The sequence below is a fragment of the Elgaria multicarinata genome, chromosome 13 (assembly GCF_023053635.1).
Source record: "Elgaria multicarinata webbii isolate HBS135686 ecotype San Diego chromosome 13, rElgMul1.1.pri, whole genome shotgun sequence".
NCBI classification, from domain to species: domain Eukaryota; kingdom Metazoa; phylum Chordata; class Lepidosauria; order Squamata; family Anguidae; genus Elgaria; species Elgaria multicarinata.
Genome location: NC_086183.1, coordinates 15,716,595 through 15,744,275, shown reverse-complemented (window position 1 = coordinate 15,744,275; position 27,681 = coordinate 15,716,595). Strand labels below are relative to the sequence as shown.

General features: G+C 47.1%; 1 protein-coding gene across 1 annotated transcript in view; it reads left to right on the top strand.

Moving 5' to 3' along the window:
- Positions 1-27,681, top strand: part of GRIK3 (glutamate ionotropic receptor kainate type subunit 3) — a 221,864-nt gene that overhangs the window by 95,071 nt on the left and 99,112 nt on the right. The window lies entirely within an intron of this gene.

The following is a 27,681-nucleotide window of genomic DNA, read 5'->3' as shown; positions in this document are numbered from 1 at the left end:
TTCAGCAGATCTCATTTGTATATATGGAGAACCTGGTGAAATTCCCTCTTCATCACAACAGTTAAAGGTGCAGGAGCTATACTAGAGTGACCAGATTTTAAAAAGGGCAGGGCTCCTGCAGCTTTAACTGTTTTGATGAAGAGGAAATTTCACCAGGTTCTCCATAATGACACCTGCTGAAATTTCCTTTTCTAGGCAACTGTTAAAGATACAGGAGCCCTGTCCTCCTTTTCATATGGTCACCCTAGTCAAACTATCTGGTCTTCATTGCCCACTCAATATCCAGCTCACCTCCAAATACTTTGCATTACAACAGGGAGGAATACATAGTTGCTGGGAAAATTCATTCCCCCCTCTGCCTGAGCCCCAGCCTCAGGCTACTGTGAGAATTGCAGCTAAGCTCAGAGGGAACAAGGAAGCCTGAAGCAGGTGACCTGATTTTGTCCCTGTCAACAAATCAAAACAAAAATGTGCCAGTGCTGCATCCCTGTGAGGATTGGTGCCTAGAGTGACCATATGGAAAGGAGGACCGGGCTCCTGTATCTTTAACAGTTGTGTTGAAAGGGGAATTTCAGCAGGTGTCATTGGTATACATTCAGCACCTGGTGAAATTCTCTCTTCATCACCACAATTAAAGCTGCAGAAGACCGGCCCTCTTTTGTATCAAGTCACTCTAGTATAGCCCCTGCAGCTTTAACCGTTGTGATGAAGAAGGAATTTCATCAGGTGCTGCATGTATACAAATGACACCTATTGAAACTCACCTTTCAGTACAACTGTTAAAGATACAGGAGCCCTGTCCTCCTTCCCATATGGTCACCCTACTGGTGCCGCCACCCGGCTGCAGATGCGACCCTCTTGGAGGTGGAAGGGGGGTTCCTTTCACTACGGAAGGGTCCACACTCGGAGGATGAGTTTGCTGTTATTGTATGGGATAATAATCTGCAAACAGAAAACTTCATCCAAAGCCATTCACTCCATGTCTGTATGCATGCAGGCATCCATGTGCACACACACCTACACTCATGCACATAATTCTGCATTCACAGTTCAGGCATTCAAATACTCTGGAATTCTGTGGCATCAAGGGGGAGGGAGAAGAAGTCCGGGAGAGGAGAGCGATGGGATGCCTCTGAGCTTTTCTCCATGACCATAAGGGCCAGAAAGTGGGATGTCGAGATTCTCTGAATACTGAATTCCTTTCCAGATGGCAGCAGCAGACTCTACACTTGCGTAACACACCCACAGGGCCAGGGAACAACCCAGCCAGTCTAGTAAACCTTAATGAGAAAGACACAGACGCACATTCCCCTCCTCCCCCCCCCCCCCCGCCGTGGCTTTGCCATCTCGTTCACGAGTCTGACCTGCCTTTTTTTCTGCTTGCTTGTTTTTTTCTGCTGTGCCTCCGTCTGGTGGATGTAAGGCTTTTGTATAAACAAGGTTACGTGGGAGAAGGATAAACCTACCCTGGGCCGAATCCACACCTACAGCCCTTTCGCAGCTTCTGCGATGGGCGCTCGTAGGGTGCACAATGCCGATGTTCCCTGCAATTAAAGGAGAGTTGTTGCAGGAGCACGTGCACCCCATTTCGGCAGTTCCGAATATGTCTCGGTAGAAGTGGGCGGGACTAGGCAGACGGCTTTGGGGCATGGATATTTTTTTAATAACTCCTGAGAGATGTGCACCAGCGCAGACACGCAGCAACACAAGGGGGGGATAGGTACTGTGTCGAAAATGCACTCCTGCGCAGAGATTTTTTTTTAAAAAAACCAACTCAGCGATGAAACACGCCAATGCCCCTGCACATGCCCCTGACAATGGGGTGACTGTTCGCTGAGCCAGGAGCTTGCGCTGAACTGCAACAGCTTCGTGAAGGGGGGGGGGCAAGATAGCCGAAAAAACCATGACAAACGCAGTCAGTGTTATTCCTGAATAACTCACGGGTCGACCCGAGATTCCAGTGGGATCAGCTGTGCGGCTTGTGGCCCGGTAGGGACGACTTTGATATTATCCTGGAATAAACAGTTGGTGTAGACATGGCCCTGGAGAGTTTGTTTATGCCTGGACTAACCCTACTCCCTTTAACAGATGCCCAGCAATGGTTAGCTTTCAACCAGTTCCACATTATCCACCATGTGTAAAAGTTTAAAGCATATTTGGAGGAAGAAAATAGGCTATAAATGCCCCATCAGTGAACATAGCTAGATGGGGCAATATCCCAGGGATCGCCCTGGGATCATCCCTGTGCATTCACATGATGCACAGGGGATCCTGGGAGCAGGGAGGGATGATCCGTCCCTTTCCACAGGATCTCACCCTACACTTCTAGCCCTCTTTTTCCACAGTCTCAGGCTGATCCCAAGGCCGTAGAATGTGTGGACGGGTGTCATGGTTTGTCCCATCTCCTCATGAGTAACCGCAAGGAGCCAGGAACTGCTCACGGGGTGCAGAGCTCCTCAGGAGCTCTGTGCCCATCAGGGGTGGGGTGGGGTGGAGCAGGGAAAGTATTTTTTTTTTTTAAAAAAAAAAATTTCACATGAGTCTGCTTTAACAAAAATAAAAATAAAAATGGCGGGCGCGATGTCTTGCGTAGATCAGGGCGACAATCTCACGATCATAAAGTTGAGAGATCATCACTGTAAAACCCCCTGATCTAGCTGAGGCCTCAGTGTTCTTGCATCATCATTATTATTTATTTATTATTTATTTATTTAAAACATTTGTATCTTGCCTTATATCACTAGGATCACAGATAAAATCATAAAATATAAAACAATAAATATACATAGATAAAAACATCTTACACCATTAATCAAGCTAAAACTAGTATATAATTTAAAAGCAGTAAAAGCAATTAGAACAGTTAAAACAATGTGTGAGCCAGGTGAATTTAACCATTAAAGGCTTTGTTAAAAAGCCATGGTTTTACTTGGCACCGGAATAAAGTCAGCATTGGCGCCAGTCGGGCCTCGAAGGGGAGGGCATTCCACAGTCGGGATGCCACCACAGAGAAAGCCCTCTCCCATGTTCCACCATAGCGTATGTGTTGCGTTGGTGGGATGCAGAGGAGGGCTTCTCCAACAGATCTCAAGTCTCGGGCAGGCATATATAAGGAGAGGCGCTCCCTCAAGTATCGCTCAATTATCTAACAGAGATTCCAGAGCGGTGAACATAGGTAGAAACAGTAGAAGAAAGATAGGTTGACCATATGGAAAGAAGGACAGGGCGCCTGTATCTTTAACAGTTGCATAGAAAAGGGAATTTCAGCAGGTGTCATTTGTATATATGGAGAACCTGGTGAATTTCCCTCTTCATCACCATAGTTAAAGCTGCAGGTGCCCTGCCCTGTTTTAAATCTGGTCACTCTAGTATAGCTCCTGCACTTTAACTGTTGTGATGAAGAGGGAATTTCAGCAGGTTCCCCATATCTACAAATGACACCTGCTGAAATTCCCTTTTCTAGGCAACTGTTAAAGATACAGGAGCCCTGTCCTCCTTTGCATATGGTCACCCTAAGAAAGAAGATTAAAAAAGCAAATTAAATTCGTTTAGTTATTATTCCCAGTCCAGTGCTGCTGTGCAGTAGGTTCAAGCAACTGGGGTTGGGTGAGATAGATGACGCCAGGAATCTGTGTCTGGAGCCAGACTTTTTAAAGCTGTGGCCCTAGCAGGTGAGGAGTGTGGGGGGGACGGACTATTTGGACTCCACTTGAGGTGGGAGATGATTTGGGGCCTGTACTGCTAATTCTCCTCTTGCTGGGTTCTAGGCCAAGTGAACTCCTGTTACAGAAGTCAAAAGTGGGTACTCTTATCTCTTCTTGTTGATACAAGATCATCTTGCTGTTTGCAAACTGTGTTGACTTGGTCTATGTGGGAGGGATCGGCTACTTCCTCACCACATGGCAACTGGTGGACAATAAAAAAAGTTTAAGAAGAAAAAGAAGAAAATGAAAAAAAACCTGCATCACAAGATAGGGAGAAGCTCAAGAACTCAATGATAATTGTATTCCAGTTTGTGTATTAGTTAAGGAAGCATAAATTAGGTCAGCTCATATTAAAATGCAAACCACGTGAATGTTTTCCCCATCCCTACTTAGAATGCGAGCAAAAGTTCAGGGCAAAATAACATGTAATTCCTTTCCATCACTGAGTTCAGTCAGGATACTGAGTCATAACTTGCTTCCACATTGAGCCTTTGGGCTGGAATTGCCATAATTTGTTCAGATAAATCTCGAGATGTCCAGTGATGTGTGCTGAGGTCAAACCTACCACCTTTTCCATCCAGTACCTACTGCCATTACATCTTTCCAGCTACCTTTCCGTCACCATTACCTCTTCGTCCACATTCATAATTTAGTTTTTTCTTAATTGTTCTTTTCCATAGAATTCTAGAAGTGCCAATGGAAGGGACTTGTTGGTAAAACATCTGAGATAGGTAAACATCTGTATGGCCTTGAAGATCTCCCAAGGATCAGGATTCCCCAACCATTTGAAGCAGCCTGCTGGTTAGGATGTGTGATGAAGCATGCGGTCACAACCCTGGTTCAACCAAACATCCATGGGAAAACCTGGGCCTCAGCTAGACCAGGGTTTTTTACAGCGATGATCTCGCGATGTTATGATCGTGAGGTTGTCGCCCTAGTCTACACGTGGCGTGTGACATTGCGGCCGCCATTTTGTGGTTTTTTTGTTAAAGCGGATGGAGCGCACGAGCAATCATGCGAAAAATGGTGAGTTGTGTTTTTTTAAAAAAATACTTTTCCCGCTGCTACCACCCCACCCCCGGTGGCCACTGAGCTCCTGAGGAGTTCTGTGCCCCGTGTGCGGTTCCCGAGGAGCTGGGACAAACTGCAACGCCCGCCCACACGTTCTGTAGTCTTGGGATCAGCCTGAGACCATGGAAAAAGTGGGCTAGAAGTGTAGGGCAAGATCCCGGAGAAAGGGAGGGATGATCCCTCACTGCTCCTGGGATCCTCTGTGTGTCATGTGGACACACAGGGATGATCCCGGGGCGATCCCTGGGATATCGCCCCGTCTAGCTATGGTCTAGAACTGTACTGAGTTCTGTACTTAATAAAGCTTGTGTGAACTGCCCTTCAATCTTTGTCCGCGAAGCCGCCTTGGAAATGTTGCTCTCTGACATCTCTCTTTTCAAAGTTAAATGTTGATTCGGCATTTTCCTGGCCCTTATCTTGATCTTCTGATATTCCCATGAGGTTGTGTAGATTTTGTTTTCTTTTCTCAAATTAATAAAGCATGCTAGGAAAGCTGAGGAAGGGGAGTTTCATTTTAATCTTGTTTTATGCTAATCAGCAATGCAAACATCCTCAAGAAAACTGTTGCTCACTTAATTTGTTTCCGTTGTAGCAGTGCTGAAGGCCTTTGATCTGAGATTAGTGCTTTGATCTGCTCTCTTGATTGGGGATCCTTGTATGGTACACTGTGAGGGTGTTGCTCTCTGGCATATTTATTTATTTATTTATTTTGAGAGGCAAAGTGGGTCATTGACAGAAATGTCAAAACAACAACTTCCAGTTAAACATACAAGCAAACACCAAGCTGCAAAGGCAGCTGGGACTTCCAGATGTGAGGAGTGGAGAACTGTGTACATTTAAGAACAGAAGAACAGAAGAAGTGCCTTGCTGGATCAGACCAAGGGTCCGTCTAGTCCAGCACTCTGTTCGCACAGTGGCCGACCAGCCATGGGCCATTGGGCCAGGGATGAACAAGCAAGACATGGTGCATCAGCACCCTTCCACCCATGTTCCCCAGCAACTGGGGCACACAGGCTTACTGCCTCGAATACTGGAGATCGCACACAACCACCAGGCCTAGTAGCCATTGATAGCCTTTGCCTCCAGGAATTTATCCAACCCCCTTTTAAAGCCATCCAGATTGGTGGCCATCATTACATCTTGTGGTAGTTAGTTCCATAATTTAACTATGTGCTGTGTGTGTGAGAGACAGAGAGAGAGAGAGAGAGAGAGAAGGAGTAGGAGAAGGAGAAGGAGAAGGAGAAGGAGAAGAAGAAGAAGAAGAAGAAGAAGAAGAAGAAGAAGCAGAAGCAGAAGCAGAAGCAGAAGCAGAAGCAGAAGCAGCAGCAGCAGCAGCTGCTCCTTGGAGGGATAAAAATGCAATACATAGTTTATGCCTCACCCTCTCACCTGCAGCAGGTGAGTGGCTCTTGATAAGCCTTTGTAGATGCAAAGCCACAGCCTCACCATTACAGCAATGTGGGGTGTCTGTGCTTTGACAGATGTCCCCATGTCTCTTGCCAGCCTTTGCTCCCTTTGTTGCCCAACTGGCTGCCTTCACCCGTTCTTCTTCAACCCAGAGTATCTTTTCTGCCACTCCGTCTTTGGAAACGTGGTGCCTCCCTTCTTCTCACCTGCTGTCTTATCTTTTGTGTTTTGTCTCTTGACGTTTTCTTTCTTTGCTTCCATGATTCCACTGGCAGCCCTGGAGTCACAGGTTACATTTTGCAGTCCTGGGAAACGGCATGTTTTATGACAGTTCTCCAGAATTGGCAAGCAGTTCCAGTGCGATGGCAGATGGACAGCCATCCTAGACAGAGCCAAGCATGTGTCAAACTTGCTAAAAATGGAAGAACTGTGATGCCAGCATGGCCATGCTAATGGTGAGGTTGCTGAACAGAAAGGGCAGGTGTGGACAGGGGCTGCCAGCTGCCAGCAACACACCTCAATTTCCCTTTCATCCGCTCAGGGCTTTGCTACATGACAGTGGCAAGGACCTGGAGGTTTTCATGCCATGGCATTTGTCATGGCTCAAATATCCAGGTTTTACACCTGGTTATAATCCCCAGCAAAGCACCGTATTTTTCTAGAGCTGTCAGCCTCATTTTGTAGCCTTTGACAAACAGAGAGACGGACAGCCAAGTTGAAGAGTTTCTCTTTGGCTGGGTGACTTTCTCTGGCCCACCTTACTTCTAAGGGAAAGCATGTAAACCAGAGGGGTTATGGTAGGGTAAACAAAGAAGAACAAATCTCCCTCAATGAGCAAGAGATTTGTATACAGAGAGCAGGTTGCTCTTGTATCTTTCCTGGTTGTGTTTGGTTGGGCACCTTTGAATGAAGCCTCCAAGATCTTCCCAACTGGCTATCTGGGCCCAGAGTTGAAGCAAAAGGGTCGGAACATCCCAGATTCCTACTGCACAATGCAGGTGACTTGACTTCCGTCTGTTTCCTCCCTTGCCATCAACTGTTGGTGGAGGTGTTAAGCTCTTGCGTATCCTTTGGGAACTCCTGAAGCCATAGTTAGACGGGGCTTTATTCCGGGGTGATCCCCGGGATCGTCCCTGTGTGTCCACATGACGCACATGGGATCCCGGGATCAGGGAGGGATGAATCCTCCCTTGCCCTGGGATCTCGCCCTCCACTTTGGCCCTGGTTTTTCCGGGGTCCTGGGCTGAGCCTGAGACCGCGGAACGTGTGGCCGGGTGCTGCGGGTTGACCCGGCTCCGCGCAATTCCTCGCGAGGAGTTGGGAGCCGCACATGGGGCGCAGCGCTCCTCAGGAGCACTGCACCCATTGGGGGTAGGGTGGGGGGAGTGGGGAAAGTAATTAAATTTTAAAAAAATACTTACCGTTTGCACACAAGCGTTCGTGCGCTACTGTCCCCTTTTTTTAAAAAAAAAAATGGCGGGTGTGATGCCTCTCCTTCTGAGGTCGTCACGCGTCACATGTAAACAGAGGAGGGATCTCATGATAAACACATAGTGAGATCTTCCCTCCTCCGTTGGGGGCTAACTGGTAGGTCTAGCTAAGGCCTCAGTCTGCCCTTTCATCCTGTTTATATATCCCTAACATGTAAATCCCATTACCTTTCCATGCAGTTTCTGTCTGCTGTTTGTTACAAAATCACCCGCCATATTCCATTAATTTCTCATTTAGTCTGCATAAAGTGCTGATATGTACATTTTACCTAGGGTGTGTGTGTTTTTTTAATCAGTTAATTTAACCAGAAACATTAATAATGTAGTTCCTTTGCCACTTGACTGCTCATCTATTAAATGGCTTGTGCACAGGAGAATACTGCCACCCTAAGTGACAGGAAATATCTAATATAATGAAAACAAAATGTTTAATGCCAAAATGAACACACAAAAAGGAGAGTGTCTCTTGGGAGTGTGTAAAACAGGTTGGTGAAGCAAAAAGCAAGCCTCCTCCTCCTCCTCCTCCTCCTCCTTCTTTCTTCACCTCTTGTTAGGGTGACCATATGAAAAGGAGGACAGGGCTCCTGTATCTTTAGCACTTGTATTCAAAAGGGAATTTCAGCAGGTGTCATTTGTATATATGGAGAACTTGATGAAATTTCCTCTTCATCACAACAGTTAAAGTTGCAGGTGCCCTGCCCTCTTTTAAATCCGGTCACTCTAGTATAGCTCCTGCAGCTTTAACTGTTGTGATGAAGAGGGAATTTCACCAGGTTCTCCATATATACAAATGACACCTGCTGAAATTCCCTTTTCTATGCAACTGTTAAAGATACAGGAGCCCTGTCCTCCTTTTCATATGGTCACACTAATATAGCCTGTCTTATGGTTTCCATTCAACTTTGAGAAACTAATCTGTCCCTTTACCTTTGGGAACAAATCACAGCTAAGCCCAGGGGAGTCTTCAGACAGGCATTTTTTGTGCAATCATCATGGTTTGGTTACTGGTTTTCCTGCAAGCTTTACACAACACCAGCTGTTGTCTGATGTCTTCCTCCCTTTTCTCGTGCTATTTTGCTATGGGGAAAATACGGTATTTTGGGGGATCGTGCAATGAAACTGCCATCGTTTCCCCATATAATCTTCCCATCGTGCTATGTCTTGCTTTGTGTGGGCAGGTGTTGGGTGGTGCAGCGTTGACGTCAGTACTGATGAAGATCAGTTGTGAGTGTCTCTGTGATGGGTTGGCATGTACTGGTTTGGACGATACCCCAACTCATTGTGGGTAAAACAACCCATGCTACAGACCATGGGTTATCAGGGTGGGTTGCCTGGGAAAAACAAGCCAATCTGATAAAACTGGTCCAGGTTCACACGACACGTTCACCCACTGTAGTCTCACACAACAGCATTTTATTATAAGAGATAATCAAGAATTTCTAAATTGATGAAATCCAGGGCTGTCTGAGCTAGCGTGACCATATGAAAAGGAGGACAGGGCTCCTGTATCTTTAGCACTTGTATTGAAAAGGAAATTTCAGCAGGTGTTATTTGTATATATGGAGAACCTGGTGAAATTTCCTCTTTATAACAACAGTTAAAGCTGCAGGTGCCCTGCCCATTTTTAAATCTAGTCACTCTAGTATAGCTCCTGCACCTTTAACTGTGGTGATGAAGAGGGAATTTCACCAGGTTCTCCTTATATACAAATGACACCAGCTGAAATTCCCTTTTCAATACAAGTGCTAAAGATATAGGAGCCCTGTCCTCCTTTTCATATGGTCACCCTAGTCTGAGCAGGTGCCCAGACTCCTGGGGGGGATCCGCACGTCGCTCCCAGAGCACTTCTATGCGACTCCAGTGCACCCCGAAAACGATAGTCTGACTTCCCTGTAAAAGAAAAGAGGAAGAGCCGTCCATGCCGCTGCCACCGAGGAGAACTCTCCCCCGGCGAGGAGAGCTTGGCAAAAGAAGGAGGGGTGGAGAGCTTCTTCCGCTCTTCACCCCTCCTTTTGCCAAGCTCTCCTCGCCAGCGGAGAGCTCTCCTCGTTGTCGTCGGCATGGACGGCTCTTCCTCGTTTCTTTTACAGGGAAGTCAGACTATCGTTTTCGGGGTGCACTGGGATCGCATAGAAGCGCTCTGGGAGCGACGTGCGGATCCCCCCCCTGCTCTCTGCTCCGCTGTTGTGCCTTGTGTGTGCATGTGTCTGCCAGTGAGTTCTATCATTCCATAGCCCTGCTGGATGCCCTATTTTAAAGGGACCTGGTTTCTTTAAGGAGGAGAAAGGAAGACCAGAAGGAGCAATGCACAAAAGCCTGCAACTGCGGTCCAGTCAGAGGAAGCAGATTGGATGGCAGAGACACTCCAGAGAGACAGCGCAGAGGCATGCTGTGCTCAGTTTGGGGGTAATATTTGGGGGTAATATTTTACAGGCAGGGGGCCAGTAGAGGGGGGGGATAACGAGAGAGTACACCAGAGCTTCTAGAGGGCCTGCTTGGCATGCTGGGTGCCCCCCAGTTCTATCCCTGGGGTCCCCAGGTTGCACTGGGCAAGAGGCCAGCCTGGAGCCCTGGAGCGTCATTGCTGCTGCCAGTCAGAGTCTCCAATACTGGGCTAAATCGACCCAGGCTCTGACTAGGTATAAGGCAGTTTCCGCTGTTCCTATGGAATGCAACGAGGCAGGAAAAGTATGTCCACCTGCCAAACTTACAAGAAACATCCCTCTCATACTGGAAGCCTTGTTGAGAAGCATGTGTCTTTTATTTATTTTTTCATGTAAAGTTATTTTAAGGGTGCTCTTAAGGGTAAAACCCTTTCAGGGTGGCATACAGGATAAAAATCTTACACATAAATGCCAATAGGCTATAAATATACAATAGAATTCTATAAAGTATAAAAATGATGGCATTGAGTTGAGCGAGATTGTCTGAACACCCACATGCCTCCCCTGGTTTCCTTGCCGGAAAGGATGTTCTTGCCTTTGCATCCGGGGCCCACGTTGCAGGCGGCCACCTTCCGTCATCCCATGTGGGAATGAATCTTGCGTTGTCGTTCGGAAGCTGCTTCTTAGTGCGAAGATTAGGGAAGAGCCAAAGGCCTGTGACTTTCTTTCCCTTTACTTAATGTGTTGGGGAAGATTTAACCACTCTTGTGCTTCTCCCAATGTGCTTGAGAGGACTGAGGTCTCTTATTATGCAGTAAAGGGAATGTGGGGTAAGGGATGGGTGCAGGTAGGTGGTAGTCAAGGTCTTTTGGAGAGGACCAAGCATCAGGCAGCTTCTCCCCACCAGAGGCTTTTCCGAGTGGGTGACCAAGTGGTCCCTGTGCTGGGATGAATCAGCAAACCTGCCCCTCGGAGGTGGCACACTCTCAAGAGTGGCAGGCAAGGATCCCTGGGCATTCTTCTGTATGGTGAACGTTCATCGCTGCCAGTATCAAAGCCCGCCCCCTCAACAGGAAACAGAAGAATGCTCGAAAACTGAATTTCAGGGAACCAATGTGCTGGGAACCTGATAAAGTGCATCCACAAATGTGTGCACGCTGGTACACACGTTACTTGCGGGCAACATTTTTTGATAGAAAAAACATTTTTGACCTTATTAGTACATTTATCTAGCTCTTCAAGGTGCTATTTATACCAACTCTGTAAGGTAGGCCACTGTGCTCTAGTGCCTCGCATTAGTTTCAACTTCTTGAGAAAGTCAAAGTTCAAAATTTCAACATCGGCTTGTGTGTGTGTGTGTGTACATGTTTACATTTACAGTAGAATGCACTTGATGAAGTGAACAGTGTCTGCAAAAAGCTTATGCCAGAATAAATAACAGCGTTAGTCTTTAAGATGCCTGCCACAAGACTCCTTGTTGCTTTTTTTCTGCAACAGACGAACAAGACTCTGTTTCCACTTTGGAAATGGTGACATGTACAGTGTTACCGCTGATGAACAGTAGAGAGAGCTGTGCGAAGATGGAGTAGCTGAAGAATGTACCCAGAAGCTGGAATGACCCCGTCGGCTCCGGCTGTTCAGTAGGGTCCTTGTACTTGAATCCCATCCTCTTAGGACCAGGCACAGCTCTCCCCGCACACATCAAGCACTCCCCCCATCACCCGGAGAAGAGCGTTCTGCTTCCTCCTGCCAGTCCTTGCCTTCTGCTTTAGATGCGCGACTGTGTCCTGTCATATTAAGCCAGGTCAAGCTGAAGTGGCAGGGTTGAGGAGCTTTCACTCTGTATTTAAAGGGACAGCAATACGACTCCTCTCTTATCCGAGAAAGAGACCAAGCCCTGCATGCTTGAGACAGCGGAGTACAACGGGGCAGGAGGGGTTGAGTGGATGATTCTTCCCCTGTCACACGTAATGAACTTGACTGATAAACCTGTCTCCTTTCAGGGCCTGAGCTACACGGACTCTCTGTCCCTTACACTTGGGGTCAGTGCACTCAGTTCAAGCACGTCTTTGCCCCTGTAGCTTGAACTGCAACAATCTATCACAGGTGTGGTTTAGCCTTTTTCAGATGTACCTGGCTGCCACTGTAAATCCTCTCCTCTCCCAACCTGAGGATGGCCCAAGAGAATGGGAGACTCATCTTCAATATGTTGCACATGTGTTGCTCTCTTCTGGAGCACCGCCTGTCCACTCATTTTCATTCTGAGTGCTGGTGTTCCCTTTTATGTGTTTCAGCTTTCTATCTGTTCTGGAAGTATCAGAGCTTCTGTCTTTGTGGGGACGATACTTTGTTTTTCTTTTGTGGAGAAAAAAACCTGGTTTTGCTTTATTAATTATTATTAAATTAATTATTATTAAATTAATAATAATGATTTAATTATTATTAAATTAATCATTGGCTGAAAGTTCAATGGCTGTTTTTAAATGTATACTGTCTGTTTTGTTTTTATATTTTATATCTCATTTTTACTGCTTTAATCTTTTGTAAACCACCCAGAGAGCTTTGGCTACGGGGCAGTACAGAAATAATAATATTGATAATGATAATTGATAATTGTTAGGGAAATGTATGATGCTTTGTTTCGTCCTTGACTTGAGAAATAGGAAAGGCATGAAAGGAAAAAGTGTTTGCTCTTTATTTGAAAGCTGGCTATGTTTTTTTACACATCTTCTTACGTAGGGTGACCATATGAAAAGGAGGACAGGGCTCCTGTATCTTTGTTGTATTGAAAAGGGAATTCAGCAGGTGTCATTTGTATATATGGAGAACCTGGTGAAATTCCCTCTTCATCACAACAGTTAAAGCTGCAGGTGCCCTTCCCTCTTTTAAATCTGGTCACTCTAGTCTAGCTCCTGCAGCTTTAACTGTTTTGATGAAGAGGAAATTTCACCAGGTTCTCCATAATGACACCTGCTGAAATTCCCTTTTCAATACAATTGTTAAAGATACAGGAGCCCTGTCCTCCTTTTCATATGGGCACCCTATCTTACAGGACTTACTTTAAGAGAAGGAAAATAATATAATAAAGCTAATTATAGGGGGAAAGTTGTGGTTGTGAAAGTGAGGGGATCCCACATCCCATATTCATTTAGGCCTCCCAATATTCACCAGTTTGTTAACTTCTGCCTATTTCCCCCCCGGCTTTTGAACACACTTCTGAAAACTGGAAGATCAAGATCAATTTGAGGGCTATTTCAGGACTACTTAAAGCAGTAGTGGTTAAATATTTCAGTTCGGGTCATTTCCCACCTAACAGCAATTCTCTCCCACCATCACCATTAGCAGTGTAGAATGGTTCATTTCCCAAGGCAGGGGGCCTTTTGTGCCTCCGATAAATCCCTTTCCACTTCCTCCTGTTTCCTGCGTAATCTGGACGTGGGGTGGGAGGGAACAGAATTGCAGGTGTTCCTTTCAGGACTACTTTGATGGCAGGAAAGAAAGTTGACTGTCCCAAATGCTGTCAGGATGTGTCAGCAACAGTATCAGCAGGGAAGAGAGTGGTGCTATCAAAAGGAGCTGTTTGCCAAAGTGAAACAACTTGGTGATTTATATTTGCAGGCAGTCTGCACTGCAGCTAAGAGCTCCTGAATGCCTCCTCTGCGTTTGGTTTTGTTCACATCTCTTTATCTTAAGTGAGAGCTTCAGAGGGTCTTCTCTTCTTGGGGATTTGCCCCTGTAAATGCAAACAATGATGAGCAATTTGCAGAAATGGCATTTGGGCTGACAATTCGTCTGCTAAACTGGCAAGCAGAGAAGCAGGGAGAATAAAGGTTGAAGATTGCTGAGCAGTGTTGAGGTTCAAGGTTTACTTTCAGACATAACATTTCTCCCATGTTGCCAATGACAAACAAATGTCAGTGGCAAAATTTCCAAAGAAAGCCTGCCGCTGCTTGAGAATAGAAATAGGAAGGCTTTGGTAAAAAACCAAAAACCTAGGGGTATTGGGGAGGGGGGAGTTTCCCCAGATTTTTCAAAAATTCCTGGATGAAATTGGGGGGGAGCCAGTTGTTTTTCATGTTTTCCTGGTTTCTTCCCTTGCTGGCAGGCTGCTTTCAGGCACAGGGGACTGGCCGCTTTAGGCTTTGTCCAGCTCTTTTTCATCACTGGCATTGCCTGCGATGCTGTAGTTCGTCCTGGACTGCACAACTTCAGAGGGCAGGTAGGGAATCGCATATTTAAATGCTTTGCCCCAACAAACATTCCTCCATGTGGAATGTTAGCTCTTTGCTTTCATTTCCAGGGAGAAACCACCCTTCTCCTTGACATGCTAGGCTTTTATCTGCAGAAGTATAAGAAGACAGAGCATTCAAATATTCACATCATGACCACATAGGACTATACCGCATGCTATCCTGTCTCATCCCTTCACTATGTTTCCCGGTTTTATTTATTTTATTTATTTATTAGATTTTTATACCGCCCAATAGCCGAAGCTCTCTGGGCGGTTCACAAAAATTAAAACCACAATAAAACACCCAACAGGTTAAAAACACAATTACGAAATACAGTATAAAAAACGCAACCAGGATAAAACCACACAGCAAAATTGATATAAGATTAAAATATAGAGTTAAAACAGTAAAATTTAAATTTAAGTTAAAATTAAGTGTTAAAATACTGAGTGAATAAAAAGGTCTTCAGCTGGCGACGAAAGCAGTACAGTGTAGGCGCCAGGCGGACCTCTCTGGGGAGCTCGTTCCACAACCGGGGTGCCACAGCGGAGAAAGCCCTCCTCCTAGTAGCCACCTGCCTCACTTCCTTTGGCAGGGGCTCACGGAGAAGGGCCCCTGTAGATGATCTTAAGGTCCGGGTAGGTACATATGGGAGGAGGCGTTCCTTCAAATAAGCTGGCCCCAAACTGTTTAGGGCTTTAAATGTCAATACCAGCACTTTGAATCGGGCCCGGACCTGGAGTGGCAGCCAATGAAGCTGGAAAAGGACTGGCGTGATGTGATCTCGTCGGCCAGTCCCTGTTAGTAAATGGGCTGCCCTATTTTGTACCAGCTGAAGCTTCCGGACCGTTTTCAAAGGCAGCCCCACATATAACGCATTGCAGTAATCCAAGCGAGAGGTTATCAGAGCATGGATAACTGTAGCTAGGCTATCTCTGTCCAGATAAGGGCGTAGTTGGTATATCAACCTAAGCTGATAAAAGGTGCTCTTTGCCACTGAGTTCACCTGTGCCTCAAGTGACAGTTCTGGATCCAAGAGCACCCCCAAACAACGGACCCGATCTTTTAGGGAGAGTGCAACCCCGTCCAGGACAGGGCAAACATCACCTCGCCGGACAGATGAACCACCCGCTAACAGTACCTCCGTCTTGTCTGGATTGAGTCTCAGTTTGTTAGCCCTCATCCAGTCCATTACCGTGCCCAGGCACTGGTTCAGAACAGCCACTGCCTCACCTGGGTTTGATGAAAAGGAAAGGTAGAGCTGGGTATCATCTGCATATTGATGACACCTCAGTCCACATCTCCGGATAACCTCCCCCAGCGGCTTCATGTATATGTTAAACAGCATAGGGGATAAGATAGAGCCCTGCAGAACCCCATTTTGCCGGGGATACAGGTTTTCTCCAGTTTTGCATCCCTCTGACCCTCCTTGAATGTTTGCATATTCTATACTCCTGAACAATGCAGGTTTACCTTAGGCCCTAGTTGAGAAGAGAAATACTACTGGCCTGCAAGCCTCACATTGGCCAAGACCGGCTAAATTCAGCTGCTGATCTTGATACAATTCCAAACCACCCACACCCCATCCTTGGTTTGTCCTATGAAGGCGGATGGATTTGAGTTTGGGCTTATACACAGTGTCATGTTACACAGATTTGCATTAGACTCTTTGAACACCTTGATCCTAACCTGCAAATAAGTCCACAGAAGCTAGCAGCCCACAGAAATCAGGTCTGCTCACTTGTCTCTGTGTTGGGTGGTGACACCATGGTTCTTCAGGGGCTAGCTCTAGCCAGATCTGTTCACAGTTAGTGTGGCTAGCGTGGATTTCTCCACACTTTCCATTCCTGTTTATGGCCAAGGTTAGTGAATGCAGAGCCAGGGGATTCTTTCTAATCAATGAGTGCAGATTAGGGACCTTGTGTTGGGAGGCGCAACATTGTGTTAGGGATGTCCAGATTTTGCGAAATCCGGCCTGTGTGTGTTTTGTGGATTGTGCGGTATTGATTGTTCCAGCCTCACAAAGGGATTCAATTTTTCCCCATTATGTGGAAAAATATGTAAATAATTCCATAACAAAGTTCACAACAATTTACATAATTTACATTTAGCATATTATCTACCATTTCATTCGACTTTTCCCTGTGTAGATTTTCCAGCATGGCCATATGTCTCAGCAGAAACTTGCATATTTTCCTGTGTCTAAATTTGAATAAATTTCAGAAAAGTGGGGGTGGGGGTAGAACGGAAGTTTGCATACTCAGCACAGCCTGGGGAGGCCGCTCTGCGGTGTATTCCTTAGGTTGGATTCTTGGGAATTCAAACTCATTTTAGTCCATCTCAAATTTCTTCAGCACCCCTAATTGTGATAGCAAAGACTGGTGATTGGGTTGAGGTGTAATACCACGGATTGGGGTGGGCTTCTGTGACTGTGACCTGGTTTGTATTAGGGCTGTGCACCTCCTCAGCCCAACTCCCCGGATCTGAAGAAAGCCGGGGCAATTCAGCTTGCCTTGGCCCGAATCCAGAGCAGTACCGGGATGGCCAAAGGTGCCCTGAGGCCGAGGCAGACTGGCACCGAAGCACAGGGAGCACCTTGGGCTGATACAGGGCAGTGCCAGACCGTTCTTCCTCACCCGCCTGCCTGTCCGGGAAAGCTGGCACAAGGCCGGCTGTGAGTCCAGGTGAATCAACTGGACTCACCAGGCTCACTTCCCTCTCTGTCCCCACCTTCCCCAGCCTCCTGCCACCACTTCTGCCACCACCGCAACATTATGGCCACTATAGTTTGCGAACATAGATATACTAAAAATAGAGACACGATAACTTTAAATCATGGCCTGACTCTCAGGAGGAGGATGTGTTTCTAGGTAAATCCCAGTGGGGGTAGCTCTAGGTTGAGGGGGACTCCCTGTCACCCTTGCTCCTGGCTTTCCCTAACCCTGGAGAGCTGCTGCCAGTCAGTGTCGACAATACTGGGCTAGATGGACCAACAGTCTGACACAGTATAAGGCAGCTTCCTAAGTTCCTATGTTCCTTTTCACCATGGTGGTTTATTTCTCCTGTTGTGCATGCTGGGGCGGTTGTTTTTTTGTGTTATTTTAGCATAATTACCTTTGGCAGTGCAACTTGTTGTGTTGTGAGAACCCAGCCAGGAGGGCTTGTTGCCATGGGTAACAAGCCCCGCAGAATCCATGGTGTGTGCCACAGTCAACCAGCAAGCAGGGTGATTAACAAGCCACCGTGGCTTATTACACCCACACCCACACCCACACCCACCTTGCAATTGTGCGAACCAGGCCTAGGTGTGCATCAGCACAGTTCTTCTTTCCTGACCCTCTAAAACTTTTAAACTTTCCAGACTGCTTGCCACAGTTTTGGCGGTCAATGCAATCCAAAGGGGAGCTGGTTCTAATTAGGGCCTTCTCTCATTTGCTGATTGAGGCACTCCAGGGAGCAATTAGCCTGCTTTTGAAATCCAACAGAGAACGTGAATAAGTGCTTAACCTGCCTGCCAATTGATATTTAAAATACAAGAAGAGCATACAGTTAATATTTGATGAGTGGGCTCCTGTCCCCGTCCCCCCACCAGCCTTTTACATATTTTGACAAATGCTCAGTCTCTTTCATGATATGACAATCCCTGGGAGGAGGGAGACAAACGATGGGGGGATGTTCAACCCCCCCTGGCTGGCAGGGGGAAATTTAGCTGCTCCTGGCTTAATTATTCATCAAATACGCTTATTAATGTTAAGTTTGTTAATGAGCAGACATTGTGTCCCAGGTTCCCACCTGACAAAACAGGCTTGTGACTTGTCCAGTGGGGCTTTGCCATGGGCACGTGTCAGGCCTCTAACTAAAACAAACTTATTTGGTGAGTCCAGGTTGACGTCTTCATTGAGGATGGCTGTGACGGCACCGACCTCACGCAGAAGGCCTTGCCTAGCGCACCCTTCTCAAGCTAAGCGCCACCTCTTGAAAAGCCTGAGGAAAGGGTAAAAACAACACAACCTTTCCCTATATGTGAGGGAACGAGGTAAAGGGGTTTTGATAAATAGGTTCTATTGCTGAGGTACTGAACTGCAGGTGTATTGTTAGATGCTTTCACACTATGTAATACAGCAGGTAATAAATCTGAGCTGACACGTGGTTTGTGGTAACAGAACCCAAAGTAAAGTTTATTGAAATTTAACAGATCTTTGGTATTTCAATTTAGATCAAACCTGCTTATTTTTATATTTAAAACAACAATCCCAAGTCCCTTAAAATTCTATCTCTTCTCACTCCTCACACCAAACACTCTCATGAAGCACAAGCCAGACTAAAACTCCCAGACTAAAACCAAACCAAAACAAGCCACACCAAACTAAACTCACAATCCCCTCAGCCAACCTATTTATACTCCTCCCTCCCCTCTCTCACCGCATCACTAGCCACACCCACTCAGTCAAACGTTCTGCACTCAGTAGACATACAAACTCAGCAGACATACCTAAGGGACAGAAAGGTATTGCCACAATTGCTTTTGATGCACAGGCTCCTTTCTCTTCCACTTGACTCCCAGACTGAAACCGGATGGCCAGTTTTGCTGGGGAGGTTGCAATGTCAGAGAATGGCCATAGCTAGACCTAAGGTTTATCCCTGGATCATCCAGGTGTCAAACCTGTTCATCTAGGTGACACACAGGGGATCCAGTGCTCAGGCAGGGGCAAACCCTGGATGATCCCAGGATAAACCTTAGGTCTAGCTGTGGCCAATGTTTTGGATGTAGATTGTGCTCAGTCATCCAGCTGCCAGGGCATGTGTGTGTGTGTTTTGGTGTTGTTTTCTTTCGCCTTCACCTCATTAACTTGATATATGCTCTGTTCATTCTCCAGCCAGATATATGTTATATTCCTGCTACCTTCTCAGCCTGCTTTGACAAAGAAGGTTGTTGCTTCAAAGCTTCAGTCCACAATCAATCAAGAGACGGTCAGGACATAAGAAAGCTGTGCTGGATCAGATGAAAGGCTGGTTGGGTCCAGCATGCTCTTGCTTCATTGGCCAGCCAGAGACCCCAATAGGGCACCCACAAGCAGGACACGAGTGCAACAGCACTCTCCTGCCTATGTTCCCCAGCCACTGCTTACTGGAGGGGAAACTGAGTGTGCAGGTGAGGAAGAGAGCAATGAAGAACTGTGCTGGGAGACTTTGCAGCACTCATTGAGGTCAACAAGACCCATCCCAATCCAAGGACCAAATGAGTGTGTCGGAATTTGCCTGCCTAGGGAGGTCTTGCTTGATTGGCTTGCTCGGCTTCGTCCATTTTCTTCTGCTGCCCCTTATGCCTGGAACGCTCTACCAGAACATTTGAGAACTACAAGTTCAACCGCAGCTTTTAAAGCTCAGCTAAAAACTTTTCTTTTTCCTAAAGCTTTTAAAACTTGATTTTGTTCTGACTTTATACTGTTAGTTTTACCCTACCCAGTGCCTGTTTACCCTGCCCTGTGCCTGTTTGCTTTCTCTTCCCCTCCTTATTGTTTTATTATGGTTTTATTAGAATGTAAGCCTATGCGGCAGGGCCTTGCTATTTACTGTTTTACTCTGTACAGCACTATGTATATTGATGGTGCTATATAAATAATAATAATAATAATAATAATAATAATAATAATAATAATTGATATGGAGGGAGAGGGGGCGAAGAGGCCCCAGAAGGACTCCAGCCAAGTCTGGTGCTCAGTGTTGCCACCTGACTTGGGTGGGGAACAGGAAGACCCACCGGGTCTCCAAGTGGCCTCGGAGGTAGTGCTTGGATCCAAAGTGGTCCCTGCTTGAAAAGTACTGAAGATCCCTTTTCTATCCAGTGGGTGGGCAGACATCCTGCGTGTGCATGATATCAGGACGCCTTGTTTCTGTGAGTTGTCCTCCAACGGCCTGAAAGGACATCAGCAGCAACCATCACAGTGACACCAGCATCTGGTGCTCTGGGCATCCCAAAGGGCGAGAGATTCTATGCCGCTGGAGACTCTCAAGGCAGAAAAGAGGCACGGTTGCTACGTTTGATCCTACAGTCGAAGGAGGTGTAACTTGGAAAGTTGCATTTTGATAATAGAGTTTGGACCAGCCCCAGTTTTTCCATGTTGTTCTTATTTTGGAACATGCCAGCAGGATCATGCCCTGGGCGTAAGCAACGGGGGCCCCAAGCAACGCCGTCCTGCCTTAGTAGGGTTGTGGTTTGGCACACCTTCTTGAGCTCTCTGAAGTTATTTCTTCTCCCTGTCTATAGTCCGGCTGCTCTCGGGGTTTGGCACATGATGGATGGATTTTTGTGTGTTTGGGTGCTTCGGTCCTGCTCCCTCAGTCGATGTCAAAGTTTTTTTATGATGGCTGCCCCATGGAGCTGGTGACGCTACTTGAGTCAGGGCTCCCTGCCTCGCCCATGGAGCACTGCTGAGTTCCTTCACAGTCAAAGTGGCCCACTCTTGCTAAGTGACCCGCTCTGAAATCTTGAGACAAAAGCACCTGAGGGAGTGAAGCAATGCTCTGCAGCTGCCCTTTCAGCACGGCTTCACTTGTTGATGCAGTTCTGAGTCAGGGAAACAGCAAGGCAGCAATTGCAGTTGTTGTGGGAAGTGTGGGTTTGGGTCAGTTTGACCCACGCTGCTGCTGAGAGTGAAATATCTAGTGTGAATTTTGGAGCTGATGAAGGCCATTACCATACGTTGGGTCTGTGGGGTAGCTGGCAGGAGACGGAAGATTGTGTCAGATTTCTTTTATAAGTAACTTTCTCATTGTTAGTTGCTTTTGGACATGATGAATTTGTCTTTAAGTGCGTGGCACATGTGCTGGGGAACTGATGGTTCCCTGAGGCCTTAGCTAGACCTAAAGATTAGCCCAGGCAAATGGAGGGGTCATCCCTGCCTGCTCCCAGGATCTCCTGGGTGTCATTTGGATGCACAGGGATGATCCCGGGACAATCCCGGGATATAGGCCTGGTCTAGCCATGGCCTGAGAAGAGCAAACCTCTGTGAGGTGTTTGGAACAACTGCGCATGGAGACTGGCGAGACCCTTTGGGGAAAGAAATGGAAGAAAAGATAGAGGAAGAAAAAGGAGAAGTCGCAAGACAGTAGTGCACACATACAACTCGAAGTGCTGGTTATCACCTTGAAAGCCCTGCTTGCAAGAACTGGGATCTGTAAAGAGCAGCGTGCTCCCATAGGATCCTGCCCATCTACTACAGGCAGTAGGCAAGGCCCTTCTGTCTGTCCAGCCACCATATTGGCAAAGTTGTGGTGCCTGAAGGAACGGGCCCTCAGTGTGCCAGCACCCGGATTAGGAAACTCGCTGCCCCAAGGCATTACTCTCACCCCTTCTTTAATGGTCTTCCACCATCATTTGAAGACATTTCTGTGCAGGCTGGCCTTTGGCCTGGCTGCGGTTTGATTTTCTTATCCCTCCGATCATTGTTTGAGGGAGGGAGGGGTTATGACGTGTTTGTTGATTTCTGGGGTGTGTTTTTCTCCTCTTTTGTCGGATGTAAGCCACCTAGAACTACAATCCCTCACTGGAGTGACAAGTTGGGGGCAAAAATCTTGCAACAAACAAATAATGCTTCTTCAGCCCTTACACGTGGATGGTGTAGTGCTTTTCATTAAAAGTAAAAGCGTAGCAAAAGGCCAGCTGGCATGGAATGGCCCCACAGTGGTGGTGGTGGTGGGGCATTTGTAGTGGCAGATGAACATAGGTTACCCATGGGGCCCAATCTTGAACAACCCCCATTGGAATGAATGGTAATTGGCCAGCAGCACTAATTGAAATGTGCCCCCAGGGATCAGGTCCATTGGCCTCCTGCCCATAACGATGCCAGCCCAGTATTTGCTGAGGGCCACCATGCGCCCGGGAGTGTGGAAGCTCTAGACAAGGCCCCGCCTCCTGAGCCCCTCCAGCGTTGGCATTGGGGTGTGAAAGGTGCCCTCCTTGGGACAAATAAGAGCCTGGAGGAGGATTCCCGGAGCCTTGGGATAAACCCATCCCTGGCTGAATTTATAGCCCAGGCGCATTTCTTCCATTTTATTAAAACAGAGAAGCTGCGACAATTATTTTCATAATTAACTGGCTCTCCAAATTAACGCCAATTACACTGTGTAATCATGATTAAGATTATGCATTAATCAACTGCTCCAAGTTAGTGATTAGGCCCTTTAATGACTGCAAAAAACTTGCCCAGAGGTACGTGTATGTGGGAATATGCAGCTGTCACACAAAAGGAAATGGAGCTGTTGCAGTGGCAACGGATCCAGAATTCGCACGCAGGTGCCTTTGAGTAGAGCACTAATGCAGGAAGGGCTGCAGCAGCAGCAGCAGCAGCAGGCGGTGTGCACTTCCATCACTGTAGAAACACATGTGCACACGATCGTCAGAGTCCTTCCAGACATGGCACCCAGGCTTGTGTGGGTCATACGAGGGTTCTTGTCTGTTCTTGTCTTGCCCTCTGTCCGGACTACAGTTGCCCCAGTCAGGTCCTATGACAGGGACAGCACTGCCAAGGGTGAGTTCATCATAGACATATCTTAGCACCCCATCCAGATTATAGGAGAGGGATGGGGAACCTCTGGCCCATGGGCCCAATCCTGCCCGAGGAGGTACCCCATCTGCTCCATGGAGGCTCTACTCCCTTCGTGGACACCCTGCCTCCAGAAGGCGGGCTGGGAGGGGAATCCTTTCTCCCTCCTGTCAATGCTGGAGAGAGCAGTGGGGTTCCCCCTTACCTGGCATGTCCCTTAGCTTCCCGGATGGGAGGGGGACAGCAGGCTGAGGGTGGAGGACTAATCCTCAGCCAGGGAGGCTTCGACATGCACGGCCTTTTCCCAGCCAGGGAAGCCCGCGAGAACTCAAACCGGGAGTCCCCCCCCCCACATGCATTTCATGGCTAGGAAAGGCTGGGTGGAGCCAGGCTGAGCTGCCAGAGGAGGCGTGAAGCCCTTGGAAACCAGGGGAGGAGGGAAGGGCAGTGAACTTGCCCAGCTCTGCTCACCCTCACGGATGGGATCGCCATGGGCAGGAATTCCCTTTTCTTTCTTGTTTAACTTATACAGTATTTGCGCCATTTGCAACCCTGAAGGTGAATGGGAGCACACTTCTCGGAAAAAGCTTAAATGGTCTTGAGTTTGTGATCATGTTCACGCAAGGCATATTTTAGGAAAATGCATACTTTAAATGTGCATTTTCATGCTTTAGCTTAGGGGAGGAAAGTGCACATTTGGGTGCACACTTAAAAGAAGAAGCTTACTAAACTGCATTGTGAAAAGAAAATCAGATCACAGTAGAAAACGGGGCAGGGGCAAGGCAGTCCAAACTTCAAGGTGGAGATCAGTGAATCTTGGTGAACTCGAGCATCATAAATACCCCCCATCCCTACATATTCCACACCTTCCTGCTCCAGATGGGGTGGGGAAAGCTTTTATTTTGCTCTTATTTCATCAGCTAAGCATGTGGGGTGAAGAAGAAGAAGAAGATGGAGCCAGCTCCAGGATTTCATGAATAAACCTGATTATCTGGACCTCATTCCATCTGCGTTGTGGCCTAGTTTTAGGACTGAAACCACCTTGGTTGTTCTGGAGGATGATCCATTCCTGGATCTCTTGGCAGCATTTAGCACCATTATCCATGTCATCCTCCTAGGTCAGCAAGCAGCGATGGGGAGAGTGAGGTGTCACTAGGGCTGCCCTGCTTGGGATCACAGAGCCTGGTGGAGCACCTCTCCTGACATGAACCTACTCATACACTATATTCAGCATAGGAGGCCCTCTTCCAAATGCCTCCTCTGAAGGAGGCTCGGAGGATTTTGGGACACTCTCCATGGTGAGGCTCACCTGCCACCAACATTGCTATCTTTTTGCTGCCAGTTTAAGATTTTCTGCTACTCCCAGCTATTTGACAGCATAGGATAAGGTTTTTAATGGGTCTTGGGATTTACTGTTGTTTTAAAATTGTTTAATGTTTGTGCATTGGTATTGAATTAGATTTATTTTAGGGACCTTTGTCTATTGGGTGGCATAGTAATGTAATATATGAATGGATGCATAAATAGATCCCCAAAGATGTTGCTGCAGGGTTACTGCTGTGCCCCATGGCCACTGGCTCATGGAGTCCCACTGTGTTCTAGCTTCTCTCCCACATGAAGCCAGCAGAGGAAATCGTTTGGGTTGAGGGGACATCAGTGTACTTTCTCTCACTTATGTTAGATGCTAGGGAGGCAGAGGAAATCCCGGATTGTTGTCTCGGCCGACTGTAGGACTATGGCCATGGCTAGACCTACGGGTCTAGCGCGACGGAGGAGGGAGGATCTTGCAATATGGTTATCGCAAGATCTCCCCCTCTGTCTACACATGGCATGCGACGTCCTAGGAGGAAGAGGACGTAATGCCTGCCATTTGGGGTTTTTTTCTTAAAGGAGAAGGAGCGCACGAGCGCTTGATTGCCAAATGTAAGTATTTTTTTAAAAATAATAATTTTCCCAGCTCACCGCACCCCACCCCCGATGGGCACAGAGCTCCTGAGGAGCTCTGTGCCTGGCTCCTTGCGGTTACTCACGAGGAGCCAGGACAATCTGCAATGCCCACCCACACGTTCCGTGGTCTCGGGATCATCCTGAAACCACAGAAAAAGCAGGGGGAAAAGGCTATGCCGATATTTTGGGGCAAGGGAGGGATCATCCCTCCCTGCTCCTGGGAACCCCTGTGCATCATGTGGATGCACAGGGATGATCCCGGGACGATCCCTGGGATATCGGCAGGTCTAGCCATGGCGTATGTGTGGGTAAACAATATCATCCAGTTAAGATGGAAGAGCTATTAGTTGTGAGATTAATCAGCCCACAGAGTGGTATGCAACCTACCCAGGGTAGGCTCTTGCTCCCCCTGAAGAAATAGGCTCACAGCTTAGAGATACTTCTCAATCTGGCACAACTTTTGAATGTTCAGGTGGCCAAAGCACCCACGAGTGATTTTTACCTATTTTGACTGGTTTGCCAGCTGTGTCTTTTTCTCGAGAAGGCTGTCCTGGCTATGGTCATTCATGTTTTAGTGTAGTAACCTCCCAAATGGACTACTGCCATGTGTTTAATGTGGGGCTGCCCTTAAATAGTCCCCAGAAACTTCAGTTGATCTAAAATTCTTCTGCAAGATTGTTATCTGGGACTTGCTGGGTGGAGCATTTTGCTTTGGTCCTTTGAGATTTTCTACCTATCCATTTCTAGGCCTAGTTCAAGGCAAAAGTTTGTACCTTTTGAAATCCTAAATTGTTTGGGAACTGGTTTCTTTAAAGATCACCAGCTTCCCATGCCCCCCTTCCTTGTGCACTCTGATCAACATCAGAAGTCCTGCTCCCTCACTGACTAAGGTACGTTGAGCAAGTGCAAGGATCAGGCCCCTTGCCGGCTGTGGTGGCTTCCCCTGGCCTAGCTCCCAGTATCCACACCTTTAAGCAAGAGCAATTGCAGAGGAAAGGTTATTTGTGTAAGTTTTACTTGCAAGCTGAAACCCTGATCATGCACAATTCCAACTTAAGTGTAAAGACTGCGCACATAGGCTTTCCCCCCGTAGCTGTCCGTGCCTAATGTATGGATATTGGGGCTGGGAAGCCATGTGGCCATGACGGGTTGGCCTGTTGTATAGCCCATTTCTATGAATGATGGAGGCAATTGCAAAAGCCAACCCCAGTGGAGAGGGGCAGGAAGCCAACAGCGTTCCCCTCAGGCTCTTCCCAGGGGAAATGGGTGTCAGGGAGAAGTCTGAGCCCTTTGCTTCCCCTTTTCCTTGCAACTCATCGTGTCCAAACAGGGATGGATGAATCTGGCAGTTTTGGCTTCTCTCGTTCTTGCATTTTCCCCCCTTAATCATACAATCAGTTGGACTTGAACTTTGGGATTTTTTCCAGTTTCATCCCAAATATTGAGCAGCAGCAGCTTCTTCTTCTTCTTCTTCTTCTTCTTCTTCTTCTTCTTCTTCTTCTTCAAAAAATAAATGAAAACTCAAAAGCATTTTTGTGCATGTTTCACCAAATGCGTGCATTTTTGTATGCATTTTGCCTAATATACACTGTGTGCGAACAATTTTCCTAATGAAATACATTTTTAAACATCATTTCCACTCATATCTGCATTTTTATATGAATTTTTCTGTAAGACAAGCATTTTGTATGCATTATTTATTGGCAAACTCCTTAACAAGATTTGGAGAAGTGTGAATTCTGAATGATATGTGAGTTTCAGTTCAGATAGTGATTCAAAGGTGCACAATTGGGTACGTTCACATTAAAATGCAAATTTATCCCCCATCCCTATGTTTGAGGTGGCTCTTTGCTGTTTAGGGTTGGTTATTTGGATGGAATGGTCTACTTTCCCTATATCATAGAATAGTAGTTTTGGAAGGGACCTTTAAGGCCATCGAGTCCAACCAACTGCTCAATGCAGGAGTCCACCCTAAAGCATACTTGACAGATGGTTGTCCGGCTGCCTCTTGAATGCCTCTAGTGTGGGAGAGCCCCGTGGACCTGGCAGGCCAGGCTTGCTTTGTGGCCTTCTGGTTGTAGCAAAGTCCTTTCAGCATAATCTGGAGTAGGTTATCTGCTCCCAACTGTCCCCTTGTTCCCACATACCAATTGCACATCTTTCCTTGATGAAAAGCCTATTATGTCCAAATGGATGCCTGGAGTGTTAATTCATTTTGGATGAAGTACAGAGGTAATCCCAGTCCTAATGCATCGGTACTGTATTGTAAGCAGGCAGGTTGGGAAACAGAAAATCTTCTCTTGAAAAGGTGCGCAGGCTGAGAGAGACGCGCACACAATACCAGCTATTTATTCAACAAAGCAGCCTAAATTTGGTTGTCATTTCAATATAATACAGGGATGAGGGAGAGAACCCGGCACTGGAAGTGTATTCTGGGCTGACAGAAAGCAGCGGTTCTCTTGGCTTGGCTGCTTGAGTTGGTACCCGACCCTTGGGGGATGGAGCGAGGGCGGGGCCTGGTCCTTCCGTGAGCAGGCCAGCCAGCCAGTCAGCCAGCCAGCCACATTTGACTGTTTCGTCTTGTCAGAGATGCTGGCTTCACCCATCTTTGCTGACATCTCAGGCTGCGCTGGGCAGAAGGAGCAGATGGTCTCCCGTCTCTCCGCATTAAGTGTTTTTGTTGCTGGAGGATACTTGGCAGAGGCACGGGTCTTTCTGAGGTGGTGCTCGAATGAGAAGGCCCTCTTTGACTGTATTATTCTGAATAATTGATCCCCTCAAGTTAGAGTCGGAGTGCTGCTGTGATGGAAAAGGGTTGTCGCCTCATAAATACTTCATGGGCAATAGGGAGGGAGAAATCTCTAAGTGGGGGGGGGGGAGGCGGGGGGGGGGGGGCAGGA